Source organism: Falco punctatus, assembly GCF_963210335.1.
Source record: "Falco punctatus genome assembly, chromosome: 15".
In the NCBI taxonomy this organism is placed as follows: Eukaryota; Metazoa; Chordata; class Aves; order Falconiformes; family Falconidae; genus Falco; species Falco punctatus.
This window is the reverse complement of record NC_137595.1, coordinates 18,906,883-18,920,021: the sequence shown is the minus strand read 5'-3', so window position 1 is coordinate 18,920,021 and position 13,139 is coordinate 18,906,883.

Sequence of the window (13,139 nt, the reverse complement as noted above, 5' to 3'; positions counted from 1 at the left end):
CAATAGGTAAAGCCAAGGCCACGTGCAAAAGCAAAGCCAAGCAAGGCGTTCGTTCCCTGCTTCCCAGGGGCAGGCAGGTGTTCGCCCATCCCCAGGACAGCGGGGCTCCATCGCACGTGTCAGTTACTTGGGAAGACAAACGCCATCGCTCTGAACATCCCCCTTCCTCCTCCTTCCCCCAGGTTTATTGCTGAGCAGGGTCCATACGGTGTGGGACATCCCCTGGGCCAGTGGGCTCGGCTGTCCCGGCTGTGCCCCCTCCCAGCTCCTCGTGCCCCCCCAGCCCACTCGCGGGTGGAGGGGTGAGGAGCAGCAGAGGCCGTGGTGCCCGCAAGCCCTGCTCAGCCATAAGGAGACATCCCTGGGTGAGCAGTGCTGTTCCCAGCACCGATCCAACCCGCAGCCCCGCACCAGCTGCTGTGAAGGAAATTAACTCTATCCCAGCTGAAACCAGCACAATGTTGCATCTAAAAAAAGTCTTAACACTGTAGGTTCTGGCCAGGGAGAACAAGATCTGATCTTTACACATGACTGCAGCCAAGCCCCACACTAACAGAAGCATTAATGTCTAAAGCTGCTTCACTGCAGTTTCTGTAATGACCATTTGGTTTCTCCATTGCTCTTCCGTGCACCACGCTGAATGCGCTGCAGCAGCAGGGGCGCAGTGTGCGGTGCTGTAACATCACAGCAGCTGAGCTCAGTCCTGTCCCATCCACCAGCTGATGGCCACCCTGCTTCCCCACCTCCAGGGGTCTTGCTGAGCCATCTGTCCTCCCTCCTTTCTGCTGTCATTCCCCAAATCACAGAAGCTGTGTTCAGACTGGAGCGATAAGAGCTCTGAATGGTTACTACGATTTCTTTTGGGAGTGAGTGGTTATCATTTAGGTGAGAAGCAGCCTATTGACCCTCTGCACTCTGGGAGAGATTATAATCACTGGCTGTGATTACCTGTTTATGGAAACAGCTGTTAAGCATGTGTTAATCTTGCTTTTAAATAACACTGGGAGAATCCTAGTGTAAAGCCTGGATGAGAATGTTCTAAAGATGCTTCTGGTCGACCAAAAAGTGCATTGTGTTCTGCAATGGTCAGGTACCAAAGAAGCTGATTTTATTGATCTTGAGATCAGAAGGGAAAGGGCTTTATGTCTTGGAGTTATGAGCAAATCCTCCTGAATTCGTGAACTGGAGCCCTGTGGTCCAAATTGCTGATTTTAGGCTCTTTCTGTAGAAATTAAAACTATTCCAGAAAATGTCTGTTCAGGTAGTGGCTGAATATATGTAAGTGCTCAGTCTCCATGTGTTAGCAGGGCTTGTGTTTTTTTCTAGTTCTTTCTGATAAGAATACAGACAGATTACCTCTTCCCTCTCCCCTTTTTGCCCCAAGTACCTTCTGAATGCAAGGAATTCTCCTTCCAGCTAATAACATCTTTCAAAAAGACAAAGCAGTAAATGTGGGGTGCACTAACCTGCAGCAGACTTTATCAAATGGTAGTGTCCACAGAGTAAACAGAATCCAAATTTTTCTTGAAGAAGCAGTTTTGGGTGTTTTATGTTGTTCTGGCTATTCTTTAAAATTTTCAATCTTATGAGAATAAAAATGAAAACAGGACCCATAATTACTTCCATGACTAAACATCACTTTGCACTGTTCTGATTTTCTTTTTGAAGTCATTTTTGGTGGTCCATGATTTTGCCCCTTCCCTTTTTTCTGTTTTTCCATTTAAAGAATGCAAGAGAACGTCACTGCTGTTAACCACCTCGTGCAGTGTGAGCTGTGGTGCTTGCAAGCTACTTGCACAGATGCTTCTCAGGTGTTGTCATGCCAAGGGCATTGTAACGCTATGTGGGAGGGGAAGGACGTGGAGCCTTACTGACTGATAGTGATGCAACCTAAAATACGCTTCTGTTTCCTTACCTCTAGGTCTGTCTTGATGTGCCCATCCCCAGCTCCCAGGAGCTCCCAGGTGTTATAAGGCCAGAGTCTGGGCTGTTGGAAAGGCTAAGATATACCCAGATGAGCTCTATTTCATAATGCCTTTTGCAGATGCAAATCTAATACCAAACCAAGGACCTAGATTTCCTTTTGACTTCTTTCATTGTGCATAGGTTGTGTAGATGAGAATCCTTCGCCATTATAAAGGTCTCCTGTGCCAAAACGAATGTTTTACAAGCACGTTACCTTTCCTTTGGCAACTGTGCAGTAAGAAATATACTGACCTACCTGTCTCCCACCACGTGTACAAACAATGCTTTGCAGAGGAGATAAGGCAGAAAGCCTTTAAGAGCCACATAAACCTAAAACTGGCCCCTGCTTTATTGGGCTCCTTGTACTTTTATGTAGCCAATTTTAAAAATTTTACAACCTTTGTGTTTGAAGTGATATGGTGAAAGAGTGTGATTTGGGGAAATCCAGATGGAATTTTATTTGTCAGGCTGCAATGGCCAAAGAGAATTAGGAATTAGACACACCATAATTTTTCCCCCTTATTGGAATTTTTTACAGGATATTAAACGAAAATGTGTGAGACAGTGACGTGAGGAAAAGCTTTCTCTGACATCTTTTCCTTAACTCCTGTTGTGCCCCTCGCTTTATTTGGAAGGAACAATGTCAACTGATAATGAACTACTTTCTATTCAAGGCTGCAAGTCAAATATTCGTTTCTCATTATTAATTCAATGTGACAAATTTATTACCTTGAAGGTGCTGTGAGGCAATTAGACAATGGGAAATTGTGTCTTCCTTTCAGCCCACTTAATTGGCTTTCAAGTGTGACATTCATCAAAACCTTGACTTTTCATGTAAACTTTCCATTATGTAAGGCATGGTTCTGACACTGGAACTATGAGCATTTGGCAAAATTCACCTGGGGGGTAACTTCACTTTTTTTAATAACAAAGAAAGTGGGAAGGAGAGTGTGTAAGAGAGTCTCCAAGAAGCTTAATTAAAGTCAGTGGAAAAATTATCATTACTTGGTACTTTTCACGTGATAAAATGGCCTGTGGTTACAATCTAATTTTGGAGTTATGGCTGTTTTCTCTCTCTCACGGAGTGTTACAAAATTGTCAGTAAAATTAACGTCTTTATCTTGTTCTTTCCAGTTTTTTATGTATTGTTTGGGGTGGAATAAATGAATTTGTTTTAAATTTCATCTTTTGTTCTCCAGGTATTTTAAAACACTTCAGAAAGTAATGATATGTTATTAAACAGTGATAGAAAAGAGATTACATTTCTAATAAGGACCCTTGGGCAAAGAAATCATTTGAATGCTGGATTTCATGTTCTTGGACTCCTTTTCCAATGTGACTGACTCCAGTGTTGACCTTTAAAAGACTGCCATATGAGCTCTTGAGTCTGAGGAGCAGCTTTGACTATAGTAATTTATTTTGCAGCTGTTGCATGTATGTTTTCAATTGCTGACATTCACCCTGAGTTTTTTTATTATTTATGTGGCTTGCTTTTGTATCCTGTAACTTATTTGTATATGACTGCAGTCTTTCAAGGACACCCTTAAAAACGAAATTGTTAGTTTCAAAGGTCTGATTTGTCCTTGTAAACTTAAACACAATTGAAAACAGCAGAACAAGTAGCTTTAAGGATGTCAAGGTTCAACAATTTTTTGATTCTTTTGCTCGATGCTAATGAATTTGGTTTATTGAAAACACTTGTCTTAGCATCTTCTCCCACCTACAATATGCTTTTAAAAAGAAGTTGAAAAACTTTAATTTGTCGTCTTGTATACTCTTTCTATGTTAGTGTATGCTCATCCTTTCACGTTCCATTCTTTCTCTCCCAAAAATACTAAAGCACTACAATGTACTTTTCCAAGTATGCACTGAATGCTGTTGTTGCATTCGCTCTCCTAGCATTTTGCATGCAGTGGCATGGTGTAATGTTGTGTCAAACAGTGGATGCAAGGGGGTCACATTAAAATATGCTTATACATGATACAGAGCCAAATTTATGAAAGCAGGCAGTGGAAGAGTTAGAGTTTACTCACATGCTGTTGACCTAGTAAGTTCATTACTGACATCTATTGATTTGTACAAATTGACCCTTGGTCTCATCGTATATAATACATTTCATGCTATGAAGTTGCATCCTGCATTGTTAAATTCAATAGTTCGTGTATGAGTACAGCTGTAGGGAGTAAGTTTGATCTTGGGTGAACTTGGAAATTAAGCAGCTCAGGTCTACCAGCCAGATGATCTGAAAATTGCAGTTACTGTGGGCTTCTGTGAAAGGATTGTGGCTCAATGCCTGATGAGCATTTGGCCAGAGAAGGAGAGTGGGTTAGAGGAGGAGAGAGAGCTGGGCTCACAAACTGAGGCAGTGTCACATTGCCATTGCCTTGGGTTTTGCCTTGGAGTCAGTGGTCTTTCTCACCCTCCACATTTCTATCAACAAATTTCTTTTTTGAATATTTGCTGTTTGGCATGTTAAAGCAGAGAATGCAGCTGTGTATGTGTGTTTGAATGCCCCCAGTTAGGCTTGCTGGCGTGCAAGGCGCTAACAGCCTGGGTGAACCAGTTACATGAAGTTCCATTTTTATCTTAGGACACTGGCAAACTCTTCTTCTCAGACAAAGCAGAGAAGGAAAGCACCTGAGAATATTTGTGAGGTTTGATCCAAAATCCAATAGCGTAAATGAACCTCTACTCATGCCAGACACTTATGGAAAACAAAGTAGACACAACCAATTATAAAGATGATCCTGTTATATGAACACATTCCCTGGAGAAGTTAAGGCCACTGAGGTGTCCCCTTTATAACCTTGGACTTGCAATTAGTTGCTATGAATAGAGTTTAATTAAAATGCGGTGCTTTTCCTTTTATAGATTCACAGACCATCTAAGATTCTCAGGCTTCACATTCTTTCTGCATGTAAACTGTCCAAGTTTGGTATAACCTGTTATTGTTCAGCCATCTCAATCTTTACAGAGACTTCACCACATGTGCAAATTTTTTGTGAGCAGCAAAAAATAATGGAAAATAGCAGTCCTAGAATATAGTTCTGCTTACTATGCATACATATTATTATTCATATACGGAGAATTATTAGTCTCAGTAACATCTGGATGGAATGGAGATAATAAGAGTTAATAACTGAAGGACACAAGTCTTGCTCATTTATGTGGGCATTTTTCTTTTTGGATTGTAAGTGATGACTAAAAGAAAGATTGTGTTGTGTTAAAATTACAATTTAATTAAAAAAATACAACTGCCTGAAACAAAGTGATCCATAAGGACAGTGTTGACTTTGGGTGTAGCTTGGTATTTAAGACATATGTTTTTGTATTTGGAAATCTAATTTAGGCTCCAGTCCAGAACAGTTAAGCATATCTTCAGCTTTCACTACTTCTATGGTGATACTGAGTATTTGGGGGATCAGAATCTTACTGAGATAACAGTCTAATTTAATTTATATTCTAAGAGAATATAAAATAATCTTTAGTTTATGAAGTTAGTACATATGTGTATCTGGCAGGTGTATAGTAACGTGAATTATTGGACCCCTGAGTACTTGCTGGTATTATTTTCCATTGGAGGCAAAACAAGGTAGTGCATTCACAAGAGAAAACCTGATATTTACTGCTGGTTTTTACATAGCATTTTACTGATATGGAATCAATTTTTTTCTTTGTGATGCCAGTGAAAATATGGAGTAACTGCATTGTCTTCAATGAAGGTACTATGTATCCAGAGACATTAAACAGTCACCGTAACAGAAAAGATGTTAAAAATCATTGACAGATTCAGTAGTAACTGCCCCAGCCCAGCATGGCTGGTAGGTTATGGTGAAGCGTTTTGCTGTTTGGAAGGTGGATGAGGTCAGAGCTGGCAACAATAATGTTGTGAGAGCAACTTTCTGACTTGGCAAAACTGAAGTTGTTTAAAGCACTATTTCAAAAGTCAGCGTGTGCTTATTGAGAAGTGCTGAACAGATGCTTTTAGGTAATGCAAGTACCTTGGCAGGTAGATTGAGGAGGGCAGTTGTCTGAAGTGTGTTTTCATGTATTCTGCAGAAATGTGTGTTTTGGTGACTCCGATACCCACTCCTCCTTGTGAACCTTGATAATCAACCTTACACCTCTAACAGCTAAAGTAGGTAAAATGTTGTGCCTAAATATCTGGTCACTTCATGTCTGGCTGTATCTAACCCTATATTTGTGCTATATACTTTAGGTAGCACTGCCAAGGAAGACTTCCAGTATCTAAAAAGCTATCTTAATACTACTTTGTCTTTCCAATGTACTTCTCACCTGGAGACCTAAAAATGTTCCTTGATTAAGCAGGTGTTATTTACCTTACTTCGTTTAACACAGCCCCACAGAGGTAAGACAGCATCTGTTATTGACTCCAGTTGTTACGAACTTACAATGTTAGTTAATATATATGCCCTTGATGAGGTCTTGTATTGCTTTGGAAGCAGGCCTAAGGCATCCCTGGACTGGACTGAACTGGAGCTAGGTCTCTGACTTGGTTGTGTTTTGCTGGGAGCCCAAGTAATTCACCATAATGAGATTAAAAGTCTCTACAAGAAACAGGATCTTTGTCTGCTGCAGTATGTTTCAGACTATCCTTTCCTACATTTGTCAGAGCTTTTCCATTTATTCTTATTGCTTAGCAAAACTATTATGGAGTTGATGAAGAAGAATTCAGGTGGTCAGAACATTTGTGAATAAAAAATGAATATAACTCAGTTTCTAAATAGGAGCATGAAATTTGGACTGATAGAGATTGAAAATGACAAGAAAAATATTTATAATAATTCTCCTGCTTACAACAGCTTATTTTTCTTTTGTTAAAAACCATGTCTTACTAAACACTCATTTTCTAAAGCTTTCATTGCATTAAACCATGATTAACATGTCAAAATCAATCATCTTCCTTTTTTTCCTTTCAAGTCAATCAAAAATGTTCTATTGTCAAGAAGAGAAGGGGGAAAAATGAAGGTCAACATTGCATCAGTCTTTCCAAAAAGCTCTGCACTGTAAATTATTTAGGTGCTCAAATCAATCCATTTTTTCTTTTCGGTGGTTGGACAATAAAAGCAAGATTTACTGCAGCAAGTGAATAATAAAAAAAGAATTAACAGAAAACAAACAAAAAGCCGCTCACTTGGCAACCTTCTGCGTTAATCAAAACCTGAAGACTAAACTGAAAGATCAATATTTGGCTTCAAGATGAAACATAGCAAAGCTTCCATTAAAAAAAAAAATTCTGAATAAAAAGGAACATAGGCTGTGTTAATCGAAAAGAGGCAAATACAAAAATCCATATAGTCTTTTGGTTATCTGTGATAAAATGGCCCCATTGGAGCTTGACAAATTACAGTATTTTTATGCACATATCAAAGTTCAACTTGATTGTCTCATATGGGGGAAAACACCATCTGTCTGTATTCTAGAAATAATCTGCATAATTGACTTTCAAACAAGCCTCAAAGAAACAGGCATTTATCACCTTAATTGTGACAGGCAGAATGTGTGTCCCTGCTATTTTATCAAGATAATAGTAATAGCACTGTGGATACCTGGTATCTTGTCTTGCCCTAAATTTTTTTCAACGTATGTGGGTGGGAACTGGATCCTTTGAGTTACAACAGCTTTGACAAGTTACATAGGAGGCAGAATCACCTAGGACAAAAACAGCAGAGTGAGACACCACCAAAGGTTGGGCTTGCTGTGCGGGACTTAATATAGTCACTTGCTGGAATTTGGTGAGAGGAGCACAGGTTACTGCAGGAAATTTGCGAGCAGGCAGCTTGAACGCTAACTACAGATGCAAAATGTGCATATAAATTCCACTTATTAAGGCATCCACACAGGTTTTAAACCTAGAGACTTCAGATATTATTGCTGTTTAGCCAGGGAAGTAGCTGGGGTTGTTCCTCAGGATGTGTGGTTCAGTGGGCGTGCAGCACAAGTTAGATGAGCAGTGCTGCACTGTGCAAGCGTTACTCCCTGACAGCCACCATGAGCTTGCATCTTCTCCCTGCTAGGCAGAGGTCATGGGCCTCTTCAGCAACCCAACTGAGAAGGACTTTCAAAAAGCCAACTGTTACAAGAAATATGTGGGGCACCTATTTCCAACCAAAGCTGAAGCATGCTTAGGTGGGATTCTGAGTGCAGGGAGTGGATGGGAAGGCAAATCATGGATTAAACTAAATAAAATTACATTAAAGTCTCAAAGTTTAACTCTTTGCAGTAACTTACTGTATTTGTTTAAATTTTTTTGGTAATGAAATGAGTTTAGGTAAATCTATATGGACCTTCTTATTTTAAATTATACTCCAGTGATTCAAGCTAAATGAAAAAAAGTGGTCTTACTGAAGTAAGTATGAATTCAGGAGGGTGTATACAAATTTAGTTAGGATTCATTTGTTGTTGCCTTGACATTTGGTAACGTAACAATGAGATCTATACCTATGTTTTGAACCGCTGTATTTTGTTGCTTCAGATTTTCATTTTAAGAGTAGATTACTGTCTTTATAGTCTGACCTTTTACACAATGCACAGTCTGTAAAGGTTTCTTCATCATTCTATTCTAATTTTTACTCTTGTTTCTCCAAAACAGGGTTGCAAAGTCAAATTCAGTGCTACGGCATGCCAACAGCGAGCTTTGGCCTCCAAGCTGAAATATCCTGGTGAGTCTTATTTGGATCTTTCTGTGGCTGGAGAATTTTGCTTTTATAGCCGAGCAGCAGGCGTAACTCTAGAATTTGAAACTAGTGGGTTGAGAGTAACTGAAAATATTTTAAATTGACCTGTAGGTAGAAATCTTGACACTGGTACCTGAAAACATGAGGGTGCAGTGGGCTGTTTATATACCTCTCTGCTGCATCAGTATCTAAGCGCCTCACTCTATAAAATTGTGTAATAACAACCCCTTTATGACTTACACCTGGTTATAACATAAAGGATTGATTAGGTCTTGAATCTTACAAGGAGAGTAGACAGCATTTAAAATATATAGCCTGACAATATATTTTCACAGGATGAGCCAACACATTCTCCTGTGAAGTCAAGCTGGCAAACATGGCTGGGACTCAAGGCAGTAAATAAGGGGACTGTGGCCACAGCTGTGCACGCTCGTGTCCTCCAGGCCATGTGTCACCTCTTTGGAGCCAAGGGTGAATTACAAGAACGAATAGTAACTCTTCCCACCATGCTCGATTTTTTATTTATTCTTTTGGTCTCCTGTTGAAGGATCGCAAGGAAAATAGCCCACTCTTCCCCCCTGCCCTCCATTTGGTAAGTTTATGTTAATGTGGCCTGGTATTTACAAGTGGGGCATAAACAACTGACAATTTTATGTTGCTAATAAACAAACTTTTTTGTAAGCAAAATGTTCTTGCATTATATTCAGAAATCCAATTCAGAGAAATACACTTGCATATAGGAAATAGCAGAGGTGTTGTGTAAATCTGAGCTGAAATACTGGATACCGTATGCACACACAACATTAAAGAAATTACTGAGAAATAAAATCAACACCCATAAGCACAGCTGGAGGTAGTTTCCAGTAGCATGGACTAGTTAATGCAGGCTGCTGGGGAGAGGATCATATTGAGGTGGACATAAGTATGATGATACCATAAAAATCAGAATTCCTGAGAACTGGTCTTCTCCATATCGATAAGCTTAGTTGGAGGAGATTTTTTTTCCCTACACTAAATGCTGACTTTGTGTATATCACACTCATTTGGAAAGATTTAATGTTTTAATTATTTTTTATGTATTGCACTTCTGTAAACATAAATAATTTTTTTGTGCATTGTGTTTTAAAACTAAGGTGTAGGAAAAATAGGTACATGGGATGAGCTCCTCTGCTGGTGTAAGTCTGTGGAGTGGGACATTAAGGGAACATGCAGATTTACAGCATCTGTCCAAGGAGCCTGTGTTACACCTGGGGCTGCCCAGCTCGAGGGGAAAATCAAAACTCACTTTGGCTCCTGTAGCTGTGCACCCAAGTAAAAACTGATATGGTGGCTGCTGCTGATGGAAGGAGTCTTTCAGTAAAGTAACTTTCTATGTATAAAAATCACTGAGGAAAACAGACTTCAATCTGAGTGCTTCAGAGTCACTACAATCAGAAGAGGAGGGATCCCAACAGAGATGTGTCTTGCTCATTTACCTGCCAAGTGTACGTGCACATTTTGGGCTGATGGTCCAACTTTTAGCAGTTGTACAGACTGTTCATTAGGTGAACACTTCCACATTTCTTTAACTGTGGAAGTGAGCTTTATTGAGAATTCTTTATAGGTTTGCTTGTATTTCTGCCCTTAGCATTCAAAAAGGCTGCATAAAATAACCTGAGACAAATTCCTTCCTCGGTATCCTTTCATTCAGCTTTAGCAAAGCCAGTGAAAGAGAGAAGTGAGTTTTCTGAATTGTAGTAAGAATACTCCATAACAAACCTCAGGTGGGGGGAAGGTTTTTTGATTTGACATGGGAACATAATATTGGGTGGTTGCATTCAGCTGTTCTGTGGAAGTTTCTATGAAATGCTCAATTAAATAGTCACCATGTATCCATTCTCTGTCATCAAAGACAAAACATTAACTGCCATTGTTGTATGCTATTAAGTTTATTTTCTAGTTTGTTTGGTCTTGTAAATTTGATGAGTGCATTATCTTATCTCACCTAGGAGGTGTCAGGGTTTGCAGTTGGAAAAATATTGAAAAAATGAATGCATACAGAAGAGGAATGTTTTAATGTGTCATTTTTTGTTTTATGTATTTATGCATGTGTGCGCAGCTTTGTACTATATATATATATGTCACACATCTAAAAAGGTATGCGGTGTTTGCAATTCCACCAAACTGTCTCCCTAACAGGCCATCTCCCCTGTTTTTTACAGTAAAACTGTAACACTTCTGTCCATTCTGGATTTCCTTTACATCTTGCTCTGCCCGGGGGTATCAGAAATTAGTTTTTGTATATTTGGAAGATCATCAGATATTTCCCATGACAGATGGAGATTTTGGCTTTTTGCATCTTTTTAAAACTTTTTTTTTTTTAAGAGTTTATGATTCATCTGCCTGCAACAGAATCTGCTTGCAACACAGACAGGCAAGAAGACTGGCTTTATTGTGCCGGGCTCACTGAGTGAAGTCTTACCTGACCTTTGAGCAGGTAAGTGCCCTTGCATATATTTTTCTAGTTTCAACACGTGACATTTGCAGAGGTCTCCAGTCCCCTAACCCACTGCTGTTGTCTGGTCCCTCCATGTCCAAGAGGCTCTGTGCCTTGCTGTGATCCCCTTGAGAACCAGGGCTCCTTAGGGGGTGCACGAGGCACAGGAGCACCCTCTTAGGCCTGGTCCTACTGGACTTGTGATGAGAAGCAGCTTCAAATTTTGATTAGAAACTCCCTGAGAGCATGAGCCTGGTGGCTTGGTTGCTGACCCAGGGCCAAGGACAGGGGAGACAGGTCTTGCTGAGAGGTATGAGCCACCCAATACCCTGAGAAGAACCCAGGCAGGATTTGGCACTTTTTGTAGCAATAGCTGACATGATTAATAAAATACTCTGTGTTAGTTTAATGATAGGGGATCATCTGAGATTTGGCTTGCCTTTGAAACCCTGGCTCACTCCACATGAGCTCCTCTGAAATATATATAGTGCACTGTTGGCACCCAAAAAATGAGATCTGAGGTTTCTTTTATTGTATGGGGCTTCTTTTTGTTTTATGTTTGCTTGGGAGAGTTAGAGATATTCCTGTTTGTAGCTTCAGCTGTGTTAGTGGAGGAGCCCATCTGAACCCAGACTGCTGCTTGCTTTGTAATAAAATGAAAAAAAATAAAAATTAAATTAGCCTTTAACTTCATAGCTAAAAACTTTGAAATGTGTTTTTTGTTGTGACACTTTTCCTCACTGCAAAAACTTAAAAGTTATTATGCATTGATTCTCCTACTTCAGATTGTATGTTTTTCAGGGAAGGGATCTGTCAGATTTGTATTTGTTTTTAAGGCACTGTGTACACCTGAAGTCTGGTTTAAATAATGTTAATAATAAATAGAAATATGCCATTTGACCCAGATGACTTTTCTTTATTACTATTGCTACCTAAAGGGCTGTATATCCATTTTGCTCATAGAACATATGGGAAATGATGTTATTTTTTCTCATTGTTTTGTGGCTTAATGTTGTTTTTGTTTTGCAATAAATCTGTAGAGTCCCTGTAGGCTTTTTTTTCAGATTGCTTTAAAATAATTTCCAAGTATGTAGTCATTTGTTACAGAATAATGTTTGCTTAATTTGTAAATGTGTGTGCCTGAGGTTTCCCATTTCTGCATATTGGTGGAAGAGTGAGACTGTGAGGCACAAATATCGCTTCAGTGCCACTTGAGTGTTCAAATGGGGACAGAATATCATAATTTATGTACTCACATTTGGAAGACAACTTGCACGGGGCTAAATCTGTCCTAACTCTTGTCTGTCAACACCACTGTGATGGATGAGACGGTGAGTAATGTAAGTCAAATGATGTTTTATTTCTTTTGTATGATATAACTCTTATGTAAGGGCCTGGATCCATAGCTCCACACTGTGCTTTCAGACTTTCATTTGTTTTTCTAGCCCATTTCAATCTGTTCAGGAGATGTCACTGCATTAGTGATGCAGTACTTTGCTTCTGTCTCTCTCGATTTTCCTTTACTTTCTCAACCCAGCTGGAGTTATGTCCCTTGCTTCTTCAGAAAATGTACATCCTCAGCTAGCCTCAAAATCATAATGTATGCAGGTAAGATGCATACTCATTCTCCTCTGTAGGGAATCCTATTTAATGAAGTTTGGAGTTAAGATTCAGCAAGGCATGCAAACAACACATAACATGCAAGTGCAGTGCTAAGTGCTACAGGTCTTTTCTGAAAGGCTACTGCAATGCTTATTTTGTCAAGTTGTCCTAATCCTGTCAAATTTTGAGTGGTTTTTGAAGTTTACATATATCTCATTGATATTAGTGAGAGATTGTGGCACACTGTAGTGAAAAACTCGTTCATAATGCTCAGAGACACTATGAATCAATTACAATGAAATCAGAACAAAAATATATGTGGGAACTAAGAACAAACACCTCTATTAAGCACCACATGGTCTTCAGAGATCCTTCCAAAGCATCTGAAACACAGAAAA